The sequence below is a fragment of the Mauremys mutica genome, unplaced genomic scaffold, assembly GCF_020497125.1.
Source record: "Mauremys mutica isolate MM-2020 ecotype Southern unplaced genomic scaffold, ASM2049712v1 Super-Scaffold_100320, whole genome shotgun sequence".
NCBI classification, from domain to species: Eukaryota; Metazoa; Chordata; order Testudines; family Geoemydidae; genus Mauremys; species Mauremys mutica.
Genome location: NW_025423313.1, coordinates 11,135 through 23,161, shown reverse-complemented (window position 1 = coordinate 23,161; position 12,027 = coordinate 11,135). Strand labels below are relative to the sequence as shown.

Genomic DNA, 12,027 nt, shown 5'->3' with positions numbered 1-12,027 from the left:
GTGCTTCCCTAGGAAAGAGAGGCGGGAAATAGCCCCATGGTGGGACAATATCCCCAGGATTAAGACCTAAGGACTCAGGCTGAGAACTGATAGAACTGCACTCATCTGGGATTTGACAAATTGTCTTTCATGGGGCAGGGCCAGATCCAGCGTTTTTGGCAACCTAAGCGGAAAAAAAAATAAAAAAGCTGCAATCAATGGCAGCTCTACCTCTGCCGCTTTTGGTGGCAAGTCCTTCCCTCTGAGAGGGACTGAGAGGGCCGAATTGCCGCTGAAGCCTCCCCTTTCCATTGACTGCCCCAGGGACCTGCTTGCTGCGCTGGTGCCTGGAGCCAGCCCTGCCATGGAGACACTGGGAAGATGGGGGAATCAGGAAAATAACATGGATTTATTTACATTGCAAGTGAAGAAAAAACAAAGCTTTCTTGGTTTAAGGTCACTTTTCCCTTACTGGGAAGTGAATCCAAGCTTTGGCAGTGAAAGTGCCAAATCCTAACCACTAGACCACCAGGGAGGTGAGGATAGTGCTTTTCTTCTCACTTATGCTACACTTTCTTAGGCTACTTTCTAGCCACTTTCTGAAATTGCTCCATTGTCCACTCCCTGAGGGGCTAGGAGCAGAGAGTGCAGGAACCCCTGTGCTCAGGGTCACAACCTCAGCCCAACCCAAGTCACTGAAACAAACTCAAATGATGCTTCCTCCAGCAGGATCACAGAGACACACAAAAAAACCCCATGAGGAACAGTCCTCCTCTGCCTTCATTTACCCCATTGCAACCCTCTCAGCAGCCCGCTCTTGCGGGAAGGACACTGAGCAGATAGGAGCTCTGGCATAGAGACCAAGGGAGGGGTGTTGCTACCCCTTGGTGTGAGCTGATCACATTCTGACTCCGTGTAATGGGGCTCTGAGCTTTGCCATCTTGTGAGTTCTGAGCACTGAGCCCCCCGGACCCTTCTGCTGGGAGCATGGGGATTGCACAACAGCTGCAAGCCCTTTTCTATCAGGCGCTGGAGGGATCTAAGGACCTGCAGGTTTCCGTCACCCACCTCTTAAGGCAAACAGTGATTCCCTTCTCTGACACTCCTGGGCCTGGGCTTCTTTTGAGTTTTTCCCCAGGGGACCTGATTCCCTGTGAAAATGTGTGTGTGGCATGTGGGGAACTCAGACTCAGACTCTCCCCCACTAGATGAGTCCAACAGCACCTCCCCTTGGTGGAAGAATCCTAAATTCCACCCTCCCACCCTGGTTACTCTGACCAGCTGATGGCGACAGCATGTTAAATCAACCCCAGCTCTCTGGTCTAGAAAGCAGCATCTAACCAGCCTTGTGACAGGTCCGGTTTGCTCGCTGGAGACATAATGGACCAGGAAAGAAGGCAAATGTCAGACAGGGAACCTCAGCTCACAAATAAACACCCTCAGGCTCCTTCTACACTGCGACTGGGCAGTTGACTGACTTTAAATCTAGCTAGCTCAGTTGGTAGAGCATGATGCTCTTAATCCCACCATCATAAACTCAAGCCCCTTGGTGGGTGGTAGTGACAGCCCTTAGGTGTCACTCTTCTGCTAATAGTCACAGTTCAAAATGAAACAAACTCTCTATGCTCTTCGGCAGGTCATGTTTCTTCCTCTTCTGCTCTCTGGTCTCATGGGAAGGACCAGGGAATGGGAAGGAGATGGAATAAACCCTCTAACAAGTACGTCTTTCAGGGTGTGAAAACCCCGAAAATCAGTATAATTAAGCTGACCTAAGCCGTGGTTAGATAGTGCTAAATGAAAGGAAAGATTGTTCTGTCAATGTAGCTATTACAGGGATGGAAAACCCCTCCAGTCACTGTAGCAGGTGTCTACTCCACCGTGCTAGAGTAGTGTCACAGCAGCATTTTAAGTGTAGCCAGCCTCACAGTGAGACCAAATCCAGCTCCAGTTTTGCTCTGTGGACACTCAGGCACTAGCAACATACTAATGCCTCCATAGTTGTCAGGATTCAAACCTGTGTGGGGAGACCCCAATGGATTTCTAGTTTATCACCTTAACCACTCAGCCACAAGTACTTAATCTACAGTTACTTCACTACACCATGATTCTGTTCTCACAGAATTGTCACTTCAAATGGCTCAGACCAGCTCCCCCAGCACACTCACGGCTGGGCATTAGTGTAAGTGTGTCCATGGCTGAACAGCAAGAATTCCTGCCCATTTCCCTTCCAGCTGGAGCAGGATGAGAGTGTGTTTGTGGTTAATGACATTGCTATAGGTTGTTGTCCATTCCCCACACTGACAATTCAGACAGTCCCTTTCCTATTCAAATCTCCACCCTATCATGCCAATAGCCGGGGACAGGATTTCTCTGGGGCACTGAAATGTTTCAGGGGATTGGTGCGTGAGCTCAGCCTTGCATTCCATCCCTGATGTTTCATGGACTAACAACAGCAGCAGAAAGAAAGAGCCGAGCCAATATCTCCCTGGCAGGGATGCAGGTGCCACGTCCCCTCTGTCTGACCATCGCCATTGCAGGAGAGAAGGTTTCAATGGAATCGAATGCCCTGGCTCAGACAAGAGACACAGGGAGGTTTTGCTGTTCATGGATCTGTGCAAAGGAAATTGTGTCTCTGTGTGAAATTGAGGAGGGAAATGAAACGTCCATATGGTGGCCCAATGCCCTAACAAATGTGGGTGAAGGAGTCGGGCTGGAAAATGATTTTACAGGAGTTCGTATCAATTTATTGCCCTGATTAAAATCAATGGCTAAAAGGAAGCCACTGTTGTTAGTACTTGTACCTGTGTAGGGACACCCCAGTGGGTATCAAGTCCGTTCCCTTAACCAGGGATAGTTGATTATTTTATCAAGATCTAAATTTCTTGGTCAAGATATAGTCAATGTCTAGACTCCAGAGAAAATAATACACTGATGATAATAAGAAGAATTTAGAAATAATTTGCAGTCACTATGGGCATAACTATGATGATTGTCTCGTGTTTCACTCTTTATATCTGGCACCACCGCCTTTCCCTTTAGTCTTGTAGTTTACCAAGGGTAAAACTAAACATCTCTTCAGATACAAGAGAGTGTTTGTGTTCATTCCTGTTAGCTACACGGGGGTTTGATGTAGCTGCTTTCAATCCTCCGGCTCTGCCCTGATAAGTAACATTTCAGGGTGTCACTGAACTGAAGGAGGGAGATCATTTTTTGGCAGAGTACGTTGCCTCTTAAAGGTGTTTCTCTGGCTGGCAGCCCTGGTTCCCAGGACTCTCCTGAGGGAAGAAAGTTTCTGTGCAAAATACTAAAACTTTTAACAGAGAGGAGGGAAAGGCGATGGCCACATGATGGGGCCAGTATGTACCACAACATGGTTCTTTTATGTGGGATGACTCTGAACATTGACTGATCTCCACTCCCTTGTGTTTGAAGAGATGTTTAGATGTGCACTTAGGAACCTATAAGGATGAAGCAATGTTATGGATGGTGACACTACGACTGAAGGGTTATTTAATGTTGTAAAAATTGTTAAAAACAACTTAGCTTAAACTGGAACTGCCTGTTATTAAAGGCTGGTTTCCCCATGTCAGTTCCATAAGCTCTGCTAGAAACACCCTGGGTTCTCTCCTGCCTCGGTGGGAACTGCAGGGAATTGTCCCCTGCTGCCCTTGGCTCCAGGCTGGTTTTTCTGGGGAGGGGACGTGGAATTGATTTGTTTGCTGTTGAGATGGGAGCCAGGCCAGTTCTCAGGGAACGAGAACTCCCAGCATCTTCCCAGCCCAGCCCAGGCTGCTGCCCTGTCCCAGCCTCTGTTCCCCTGGGGGCCCTGCGTGTTTGACTCTAGAGCAGGCCGGGAGCAGCAGCTGAGGCAGAGGACAGCCTGGGCCGGGCAGATAAGAAGGAGTTTAGCAAGCAAAAAAGGTAAAATGGCAGGGGAGTATTACCTTGGACTCGGCGGCATTTCTCCATTGGTCTGTCTGCTTGGGGGCAGGGACAATAACACGTCCTGCTCCATTCGTTCTTTCAAAGGGCAGTTTAGGATTTTCATTCTCACACACGGTGCACAAAGCAGGACTCAACCTTTGCTGTAAACTAAACAAGCTGCTCACAGATTCTGGCAGCCACAATGAGCATTTGGGTGAGAGCTCAGAACTGCCCCTGTCCCAGAGGGAGACAGGGGTCATCTGTGTGGGGACTGGACCACTGACCTACCCGCTCCTAACTCCCAAACGTTCAGTAACTCTGTTATCAGTGCCTGTGAGTGTTATTTAAACCATAAGAAAAACCACACTGGGCTAGACCAAATGCCCATCTAGCTCTGAATCTTGTCTTCTGATAGTAGCCAACAAGGCACCAGTAGAAGTTGAACCTAGGATCTCCTGTTTAAGAAACAGAAGCTTTAGCCAGCTAAGCCATAGTGCCTGGGGGGGGCTAAAATACCGTGTCTGCCCTCACCTGACTCCCTGCCATCCCCACCAGGGCCTCACAAGCTTTGCTTGTGTTTGGATTCTGCAACGCAGAGGAGCAGGTGACGTTTTCCTTACAAGTTGTGTGTGAGTGAATCTTTGGCCAGGTCTGCACTACAAAGTTGTTTCAGCAGAATTATATTGCTCAGGTGTGTGAAAAACACACAACGCTCCCTCGGTCGGTAGCTTGTGGCTGGTGCACACACTGCAATGCCATGTCTGGTGACAAAAGTGCTCTGTTTTGCTGACAAAATAAAACGACTTCAATGAGAGAGCTAGAGCTTTTTGCAGCAAACTTAAAGTAACAGAGTAAATGCTGCTGTTCATTATATCACCATAACTGGCCTTCCCCAGTATCCCACAATGCCTGCTGTGAACTTGCCTGCCCTGCATTCCTGCTACAGAGCCACGGGCCCCTCCCCTTTCATCACTCTGGGAAGTTCTGACAGCTGAGCCTGCTGCTCCGCTCCGGCAGCCAGGAGCAAATCACTGCCGTGGATGCTGCTCTCTCCCACCCTGCGAACACAGAGCAGGGTGGTGGGAACTTCCTGTAGGGGAGCCACTGGCATCCGAACTGTGACACGCCCATGACACCCCTTCCCTTGAGGAGGCTCTTACCTTCTAAACAGGGACTTCTGTTTTCTAGTAAAATCACTAAAAGGGAAGGAGAAAACTCGAAAGAGGTTTCTCCTGGCGCCCACGTGCCTGAACCCAAATACTCTCTTAGTCCTCAAAGAGAGACTTGGAGAAGGAGACTTGCTGAAGCAAAGCCACAGGGGTCTCTGAGGTTTCCCTGGCCCCTCGCCCCTGTCCTGCCTGGCTGATGTCAGCATCTCTCTGTGAGGTCACCACCTCCCCACCACCTTTGACCAATAGTCTGAGGTCCTGCCAAAGGCCTTTGTGATGTCACTGCCACACCCCTCCCTTGCTGTGCTAATGTCCTGCCCCTGGCCAGGCACTTTGGAGGTTTGAGCTACTCCCTGTGGATCACCCCACTCAAGGAGCGTTCGTTCTAGGCAGCAAGCCGGCTAGACAGGAAAACATCAGATGCTGCTCCCAATGCTACACTCCGTTTTTCAGAAATTAGTCAACTTTATGGCCAGAAGAGACCATTAGAGCATCTAATCTGACCTCCTGTATATCACAGGCCTCCTGTATGACACAATAGCTACTTTTGGGCAAACACATCCCAGAAAGGCATCTAGTCTTCATTAAATGACATCAAGAGATGGAGAATCCACCACTTTCCCTAGAAGACATTTTTCTCCAGCCCTCAGAACGTTTGGTGGCTCTTTGCTATTGAACGAGCTCAACCTGTTTAGCTTATCAAAAGAAGATTGAAAGGTGATTTCACTGAAGTGTTGAAGGGCCTTAATGGAGAGAAAAGACTGGGTATGAAAGGGCTCTTTAATCGAGCAGAGAAAGGCATAACAAGACCCAGTGGCTGGAAGGTGAAAATAGACAAATTCATATTACAACTAAGGCACAAATATTCAACAGCGAGGATGATTCACGACAGGAACAAGCTCCCAAGGAAAGTGGTGGATTCTAATTCTAATTCCTTATGAATATTCAGTGTGTTTTTGGGTGCAGGGGAGGAACATGCTATATGCCCAGAGGACTCTATTCCTCCAGCCTGCAAGGACAGAGGGGATGTCAAGGAGTTGCTCCTTCAATCCCCCCCACACAAAGGCCCTTCTTAGGAAAGGCAAAATCCTGGAGTGAAAGAGTAACACTGAACAAGACTCCAGAGAGACAGATTTTTATAATCACAGTGAGAAGTTTATCACTTGACCAGGGACTTGAACCCTGGACCCTCAGATTAAAAGTCTAATGCTCTGCCAACTGAGCTAGCCAGGCTCACATATGAAAAGTACAACTTGGTGCGGAGGTGAAGCTAGTCAAGAAAATCGAGATGGCCACAATAGGGGAAACCTGCTGCTCTCTCTCTCTTCCCATCCCTGGCCTGGCCTGGTATTAGTGCTGGTTAAAAAGACGGGAAAATATCGGCATCTACCAGCCATTCATAGCTGTACAAGACTCAGGCACAATACAGAGGTGCCCATCTGTAAGTGCCAAATGGTTGGATTGGCTAATACAGCCTGTAGACGTCCAGGGCACTCTGGGATATAGAGCCAAGTGTCCATCACCATCATTATTTCAAAGGGATAATGATAATGGTAGCAAGGTTCACAACTGACTCAGCAGAAGCATACAAAGGTGCACGTTTGGCAGTTATGTTGGCTCAGGTTGGCCACCCCGGTCTAGATGTAGAAGTTACAACATTTAAACTTTAAAGAGGGGCCAATTTCCCACCTTTACATCCAAACACGATGAAGGTAGCAGATAGAGCCAGAGCAGGTTGTCTATGGGACCAAGTATATGCAGAGTATCCTCGACAGAGGTTTGTTCAACCTGTTCTTAAAAACCTCTGAGAACAGAGACACCACAGACGCCTTTGGGAGCCTATTCCAGAGCTTAACTGTACTCAGAGTCTGACATTGGTGAAGTAGGAGGCTGAGAAAAACAACACTGGCTGTCAAAAAAAACCAGCCCTCCCTGGTGCTTTAAGCAGTAGGTTCTGGTGTTTTAACAGCCATGGCCTGGGTTCAATTCCCTCTAAAAACCAGAAGTTTTTCAATGAAAATCTCCATTCATTTCACATTTGAAATTGAAAGGAAAAGAGGGCTTCTTGTCCTTATCAACAAGGCAAAAAATGGCTTTTTTCTCAGTAAATATTTTTAAAAGGCGCTGACTCGATCTGAAGATCTCATTGCATTTGTATTTACAATGGAATGATTCTCTCTAGGATAGACAGAAATTCTTCAGCTAGACTCGGATTCCACGGGAATATGAGAAGCGATAGTGTCTAACACCTGCCTTTTTTTGGACAACAGTGAGGTCCAAGTTTTCCATGGACATTTCCCTTCCGGCACCTCAGGCTCCATCCAACAATACAAGAAACTGAAATGCACAGAAAGTTTCTCACCATAGGATTCACTGACCAGGCCGGGGGAAAAGTTTTGCCATTTGAAGATGTTTGACTTCCCTCCAACTTCTCTCCTACAAATGCTAAATAGTTGGTGGTGTAATGTTACAGGAGAGGTTGAAATTAGGCTATTTAGTCAGATAGAAGACAGTGATTGTGTCAGGAGTGGGATGTGAATATGCACGTACATATGGAGCCTAGAGCAACAAATGACAGTGTTAGACGGCTTATTCCTTCACCCTCTTACTTCCCTGATCCTTCTTGCATGACCAGAGAGCAGCAATACCTGAAGTCCAAAGGTGCAAACAATTCGATGTTTATTGGGGTGAACGTCCAGCAAGCAATGATTCCAGTTTCCTTCCTTAGTGTCCCCCTTCCCAGCTCTGACACCGCAGAGCCTTGTCTGTGTCCCTGTTTCTGTTCCCATCCCCTGTTCCCATTTCCCCCTGTAGCAAAACATGATCCCAATTCCCGCATCCCCAGTCCCTGGTCCCATTCCCCACCCCCACCTTCCTGACTGACTGCAGACTATATAGTAAAACCTGAGTTTTGCTTCGCTATTCCTTAACCAATCATTTTACTGAAATTTAACTAACCGATCCTAACATACTGTAACATGATTATCTAACCAATTATATTCCACCACCTTCATTGGTTTATACCCAACAAAATGAATTATACAGCAGACAGAAACAATCACAGAACCAGACAGAGACCATGCAAATAAACATACAAAACAATACAGAAGGGAGGATTTCACAACTACATCTATACAGACATAAGGGTTTTCCAGCTGTGTCTATTGATGTGAGTTCTTGCCAGACAGGATGCTACCAAACTAAGTTTCCCTTTCTCTGGAGGTGATGGAATATCAGGACAGGATTGTATTCCTAACAGCCCAGTAGCACCTTATTTCAATGTGACTAGTTGGGAATGTGAGGATGTGACCATACACTTCCCAGCTTATGGCTGCCTTTGCTGCTTAGCCGAAGAACCAGGCCTCAGCCTGTCACAGTAAGAGAAGGCCATTACACAGACAGACAGTGATTTTTTATTCTTTCTTTTATACCTCTATAACTAGCTAAGTGATAAAAATACACCTAAATTCTTAAAGTTTAGGCCTTTGCAGACTGGCCTGAATATCTGTACCCTAACAGTCCTCGAGGTCAGGCAGCCTCTGGGTAAGGGGGTGGGGGCTCAGATCCTTCCGCTGGCCAATTCCACCAGGGTCGTGTATAAACCAGGGAAGTTCCCCACAATAGCCAGACCAGATGCCCCCTGTACACTTGTGCTCTGTCCTCATTGCTTCTCTCTCTCCCTTCCCCTCATCTCTGCTGCTCCCCCTCTGGGCTTTCTCAGCACCTGGCCCCACAGCACTTCCTGGGGGCCAGAGACTGCGCTTTCTGCCCCTGCAGATGTGGCCTCTCTCCTGATTGCTAAGGAAAGGAACCATTCCAGGAAATGGCCACAGCTTCTGGGAATCCTTGTGTGGCTGTGAACAGAATTTGGCTCCTGGCACACAAGGCAACTTAAAAGCTGAGCACCCAGGCAGGGGCTTGAACCCTGGACCCTCAGATTAAGAGCCTGATGCTCTACCAACTGAGCTACCTGGGCTTGTTAAGACCATCTTCACCATTCAGCACAAGAGCGAGCAGGCAGGCAAACGAGAGGCAAAAAAATCCCAGGAACCCCTCCTCTTTTTCTGCACAGCCACTGCCTGTCAGCAGGATTCCTCCTCCTCCTCAGGGAGACTAAATCTCTGTACCTAGACAGCCGGTCCGTCTGCTGCACCACAATCCCCCATGCCCGAGCCTCCCTGCCAAAGCCCTGCACCTGGCCCCATAGAATTAAGTCGCACGTGTCACTGGGAACTCGACTTCTTGTGTCCAGAGCATCTCGGCCCCCTCAGTAGATGACCTGAGAAACACAGTGTCCGGCTTTTCCAAAGAAGAGCTTAGACCCCCTCATCATGTGGCCTAAAGGATAAGGCATCTCCCTGTGGATCAGATGATTCAGGATTTGAGTCCCCTCGTGGTTGTGCTCACTTTGTGCTGCAAGTCCTGCTCCCTTCAGGGCTGGAACCTCTTCTTGGCCGCTCAGGCCAATGCTCTGGCTTCAGCTAGAGCCCCGGAAAGGAGTTGGGGGTTGGGCGTCACAGAGTCTGGGACCTGAGTCCCAGGTGCTTCCAGTCTCGCCTTTGCCCTTCCTGACTTGCCAAAAAAATGGATGGCTCCACTTCCAAAGTGAGCACCTGGAGTGGGAACAGTCAGAGGCCCCACCAGGGGGCTGGCCCTGCTTTCCTACCTTCTTCTGATGTTGGCCACAGAGCATCAGCAGCCGCCCTGCATGCTGGCCTGACGGTAGCCTTCAGTGGGGGTTTGGCACAGCAGGGAGCAGCCTGGCCAGGTGTCTTTGTGGCTGTCTGCTGGCCACACATAGGCATGGTCCTGCCCTCCTCTTGCCCCACTTTCCATTGCTCTGTGGCTTTTAAACCTTCCCTTGGAGCAGTCAGCACCACCTGCCTCTGCTCTAGGTGCCCAGAGGAGGAGAGCTGTGTTGGGCTCCAGCCTGGGACTCTGCCTCCCTCCTGCCTAGCCCTGACTATGAAGCCTGGCCCTGGCACTCCTTCCTTCAAGCGCCAGGTGGGCAAGAGGAAAAGCACAGAGGCAAGTGCCAAACTTGTGGGCATCAGGTGAAGCCATGAGAATCCCAACCCTCAGGTGTCAGTAGCCAGCTCTAGAGCCCTGACCCACTGCAGCCGTCCCACCCAGAGGCCTGAGTCACATAACAGGATGGGAAAGACTTGTTCTTGTACAACAAGAGACAGGGAAGTGGAGCACTCTGAGCTCCAGGGCTTTACCACAAGCCAACACAAGGTCCCACTGAGATTTGAACTCAGATTGCAGGATACAGAGTCCTGAGTGCTGAGAAAGTTCAGAGGGGGAGCAGCAGAGATGAGAGTAAGAGAGACAGAGAAGCAATGAGGACAGAGTATAAGTGTACAGGGGATCTGGTCTGGCTATTGTGAGGAACTTCCCTGGTTTATACACGACCCTGGTGGAATTGGCCGGAGAAAGGATCTGAGTCCCCACCCCCTTACCCAGAGGCTGCCTGAGCCCAAGGACGCTCTTTCTACTCTCCTGTGTGGCAGAGACCTCGTAACCCCAACAAGGCTGGGCCCAGGAATCCTGGGGGGTTTGATGACCCCCAATCGTGTCATGATCACTTGAACAGGGGCTACAGAGTCTCCACTATGGGCACTTCCCTGACCCACTCCTCATTGCATGTGCTTCAAGCAAACACCATTTATTACCCAGCAATCAATGTAAAACACAAGGAAAGATTAAAGGAAAACATGTCACCCTGTTCTGTGGCGCAGGGAGATCACAACCCGCGTCTCTGGAGGGTCAGGGCAGGTCACAGTCTCTCCCTCACATGTCCCAGGCCTCCTCCCCAGGCCCTGGCTGTGCTGCAGGGACACCACGGGCTGGACACTTGCTCTGGCAGTGGCCACATGCTCTAGGTGACAGGCCCCTTGTTCTCAGTGTCAGCCCCCATGTAGGGGATATGATCCCCCCACCCCCAAAAGTCTGGCCTGCAAGATCTCTTGACTGGTGGCATCTCCTTGCACTGGGCCTTCTGCCCAGGGTCCCCCTCGCTCTCCCACGCTGCTCACTGCACCCACCTCCAGCCCCAGTGCTGCTGCGGCTCTGCCTCCAGCTCCCTGGGCTGCTCCTCTGGCTCCGCTTGCTGCAGCTCTTCTCCCAGCACAGATCTGCTCCCTGGGCAGCTTCTACGGCTCGTGCTGCTGCGGCTCGGCTCCCAGCACAGATCTGCTCTGGTTCTCCCTGGCTGGTGCAGCTCTGCTCCCCGGCTCTTCTCGGGCTCCTGCTCTCTCCTTAGCTCCGCCCCACTCTGGCCCAGGCAGTTCCAGCTCCCACGGAGGATGAGACCCCCTGGCCTGGTGACTCTCTCATTACACTGCCTGGCCTGTCAGTGCGGCTAACTTGGAGCTTTGGCCTCTCCCCATTGCCCCTGGGGACAATCAGTCTCAGGGGCCTGATTTCCCAGTGGCCCTTCCCCCTTCTGTTGGGACTGGGAACTAGCCAACCAAACCCCCCACTAAGTTTTAGTAAGGGGCCAACAGCCCCTTACACGAGCCAGCCCCGTGAGGGTCACCAATGTACAGAGACAGCAGCACGAGCTGGTCCCATGGTGTAACGGGCAGCACTCAGAACTCTGAGTTCAAATCTCAGTGGGACCTTGTGTTGGCTTGTGGTAAAGCCCTGGAGCTCACAGTGCTCAACTTCCCTGTCTCCAGCTGTGCAAGAGCAAATCTTTCCCCTCCTGCTGGGTGACTTGCCCACTGGAGCCAGATCTTGGGTCGTGATGGCCAAAATTGGTTGGGGCTCTAGAACTTGTTACCCTGATGTCTGTGGTTTGACCAGGTCATTGGGATTCTTGCTGCTTCACATGAGGCCCACAAGTTTGGCCATTTTGCTTGCAGCCACGTTACCTCTTGTCCACCTGGCACTTGAAGGAAGGAGGGCCAGGGCCAGGCTTCATAGTCAGGGCTAGGCAGGAGGGAGGAAG

At 50.1% G+C, this 12,027-nt stretch overlaps 1 non-coding gene across 1 annotated transcript; it reads right to left on the bottom strand.

Moving 5' to 3' along the window:
- Nucleotides 1-8,975: 8,975 nt before the first annotated feature.
- TRNAK-CUU lies at nucleotides 8,976-9,048 on the bottom strand. Its single transcript has one exon. It is a non-coding gene; the product is annotated as a tRNA-Lys (tRNA).
- Between the last annotated feature and the right edge of the window lie 2,979 nt (nucleotides 9,049-12,027).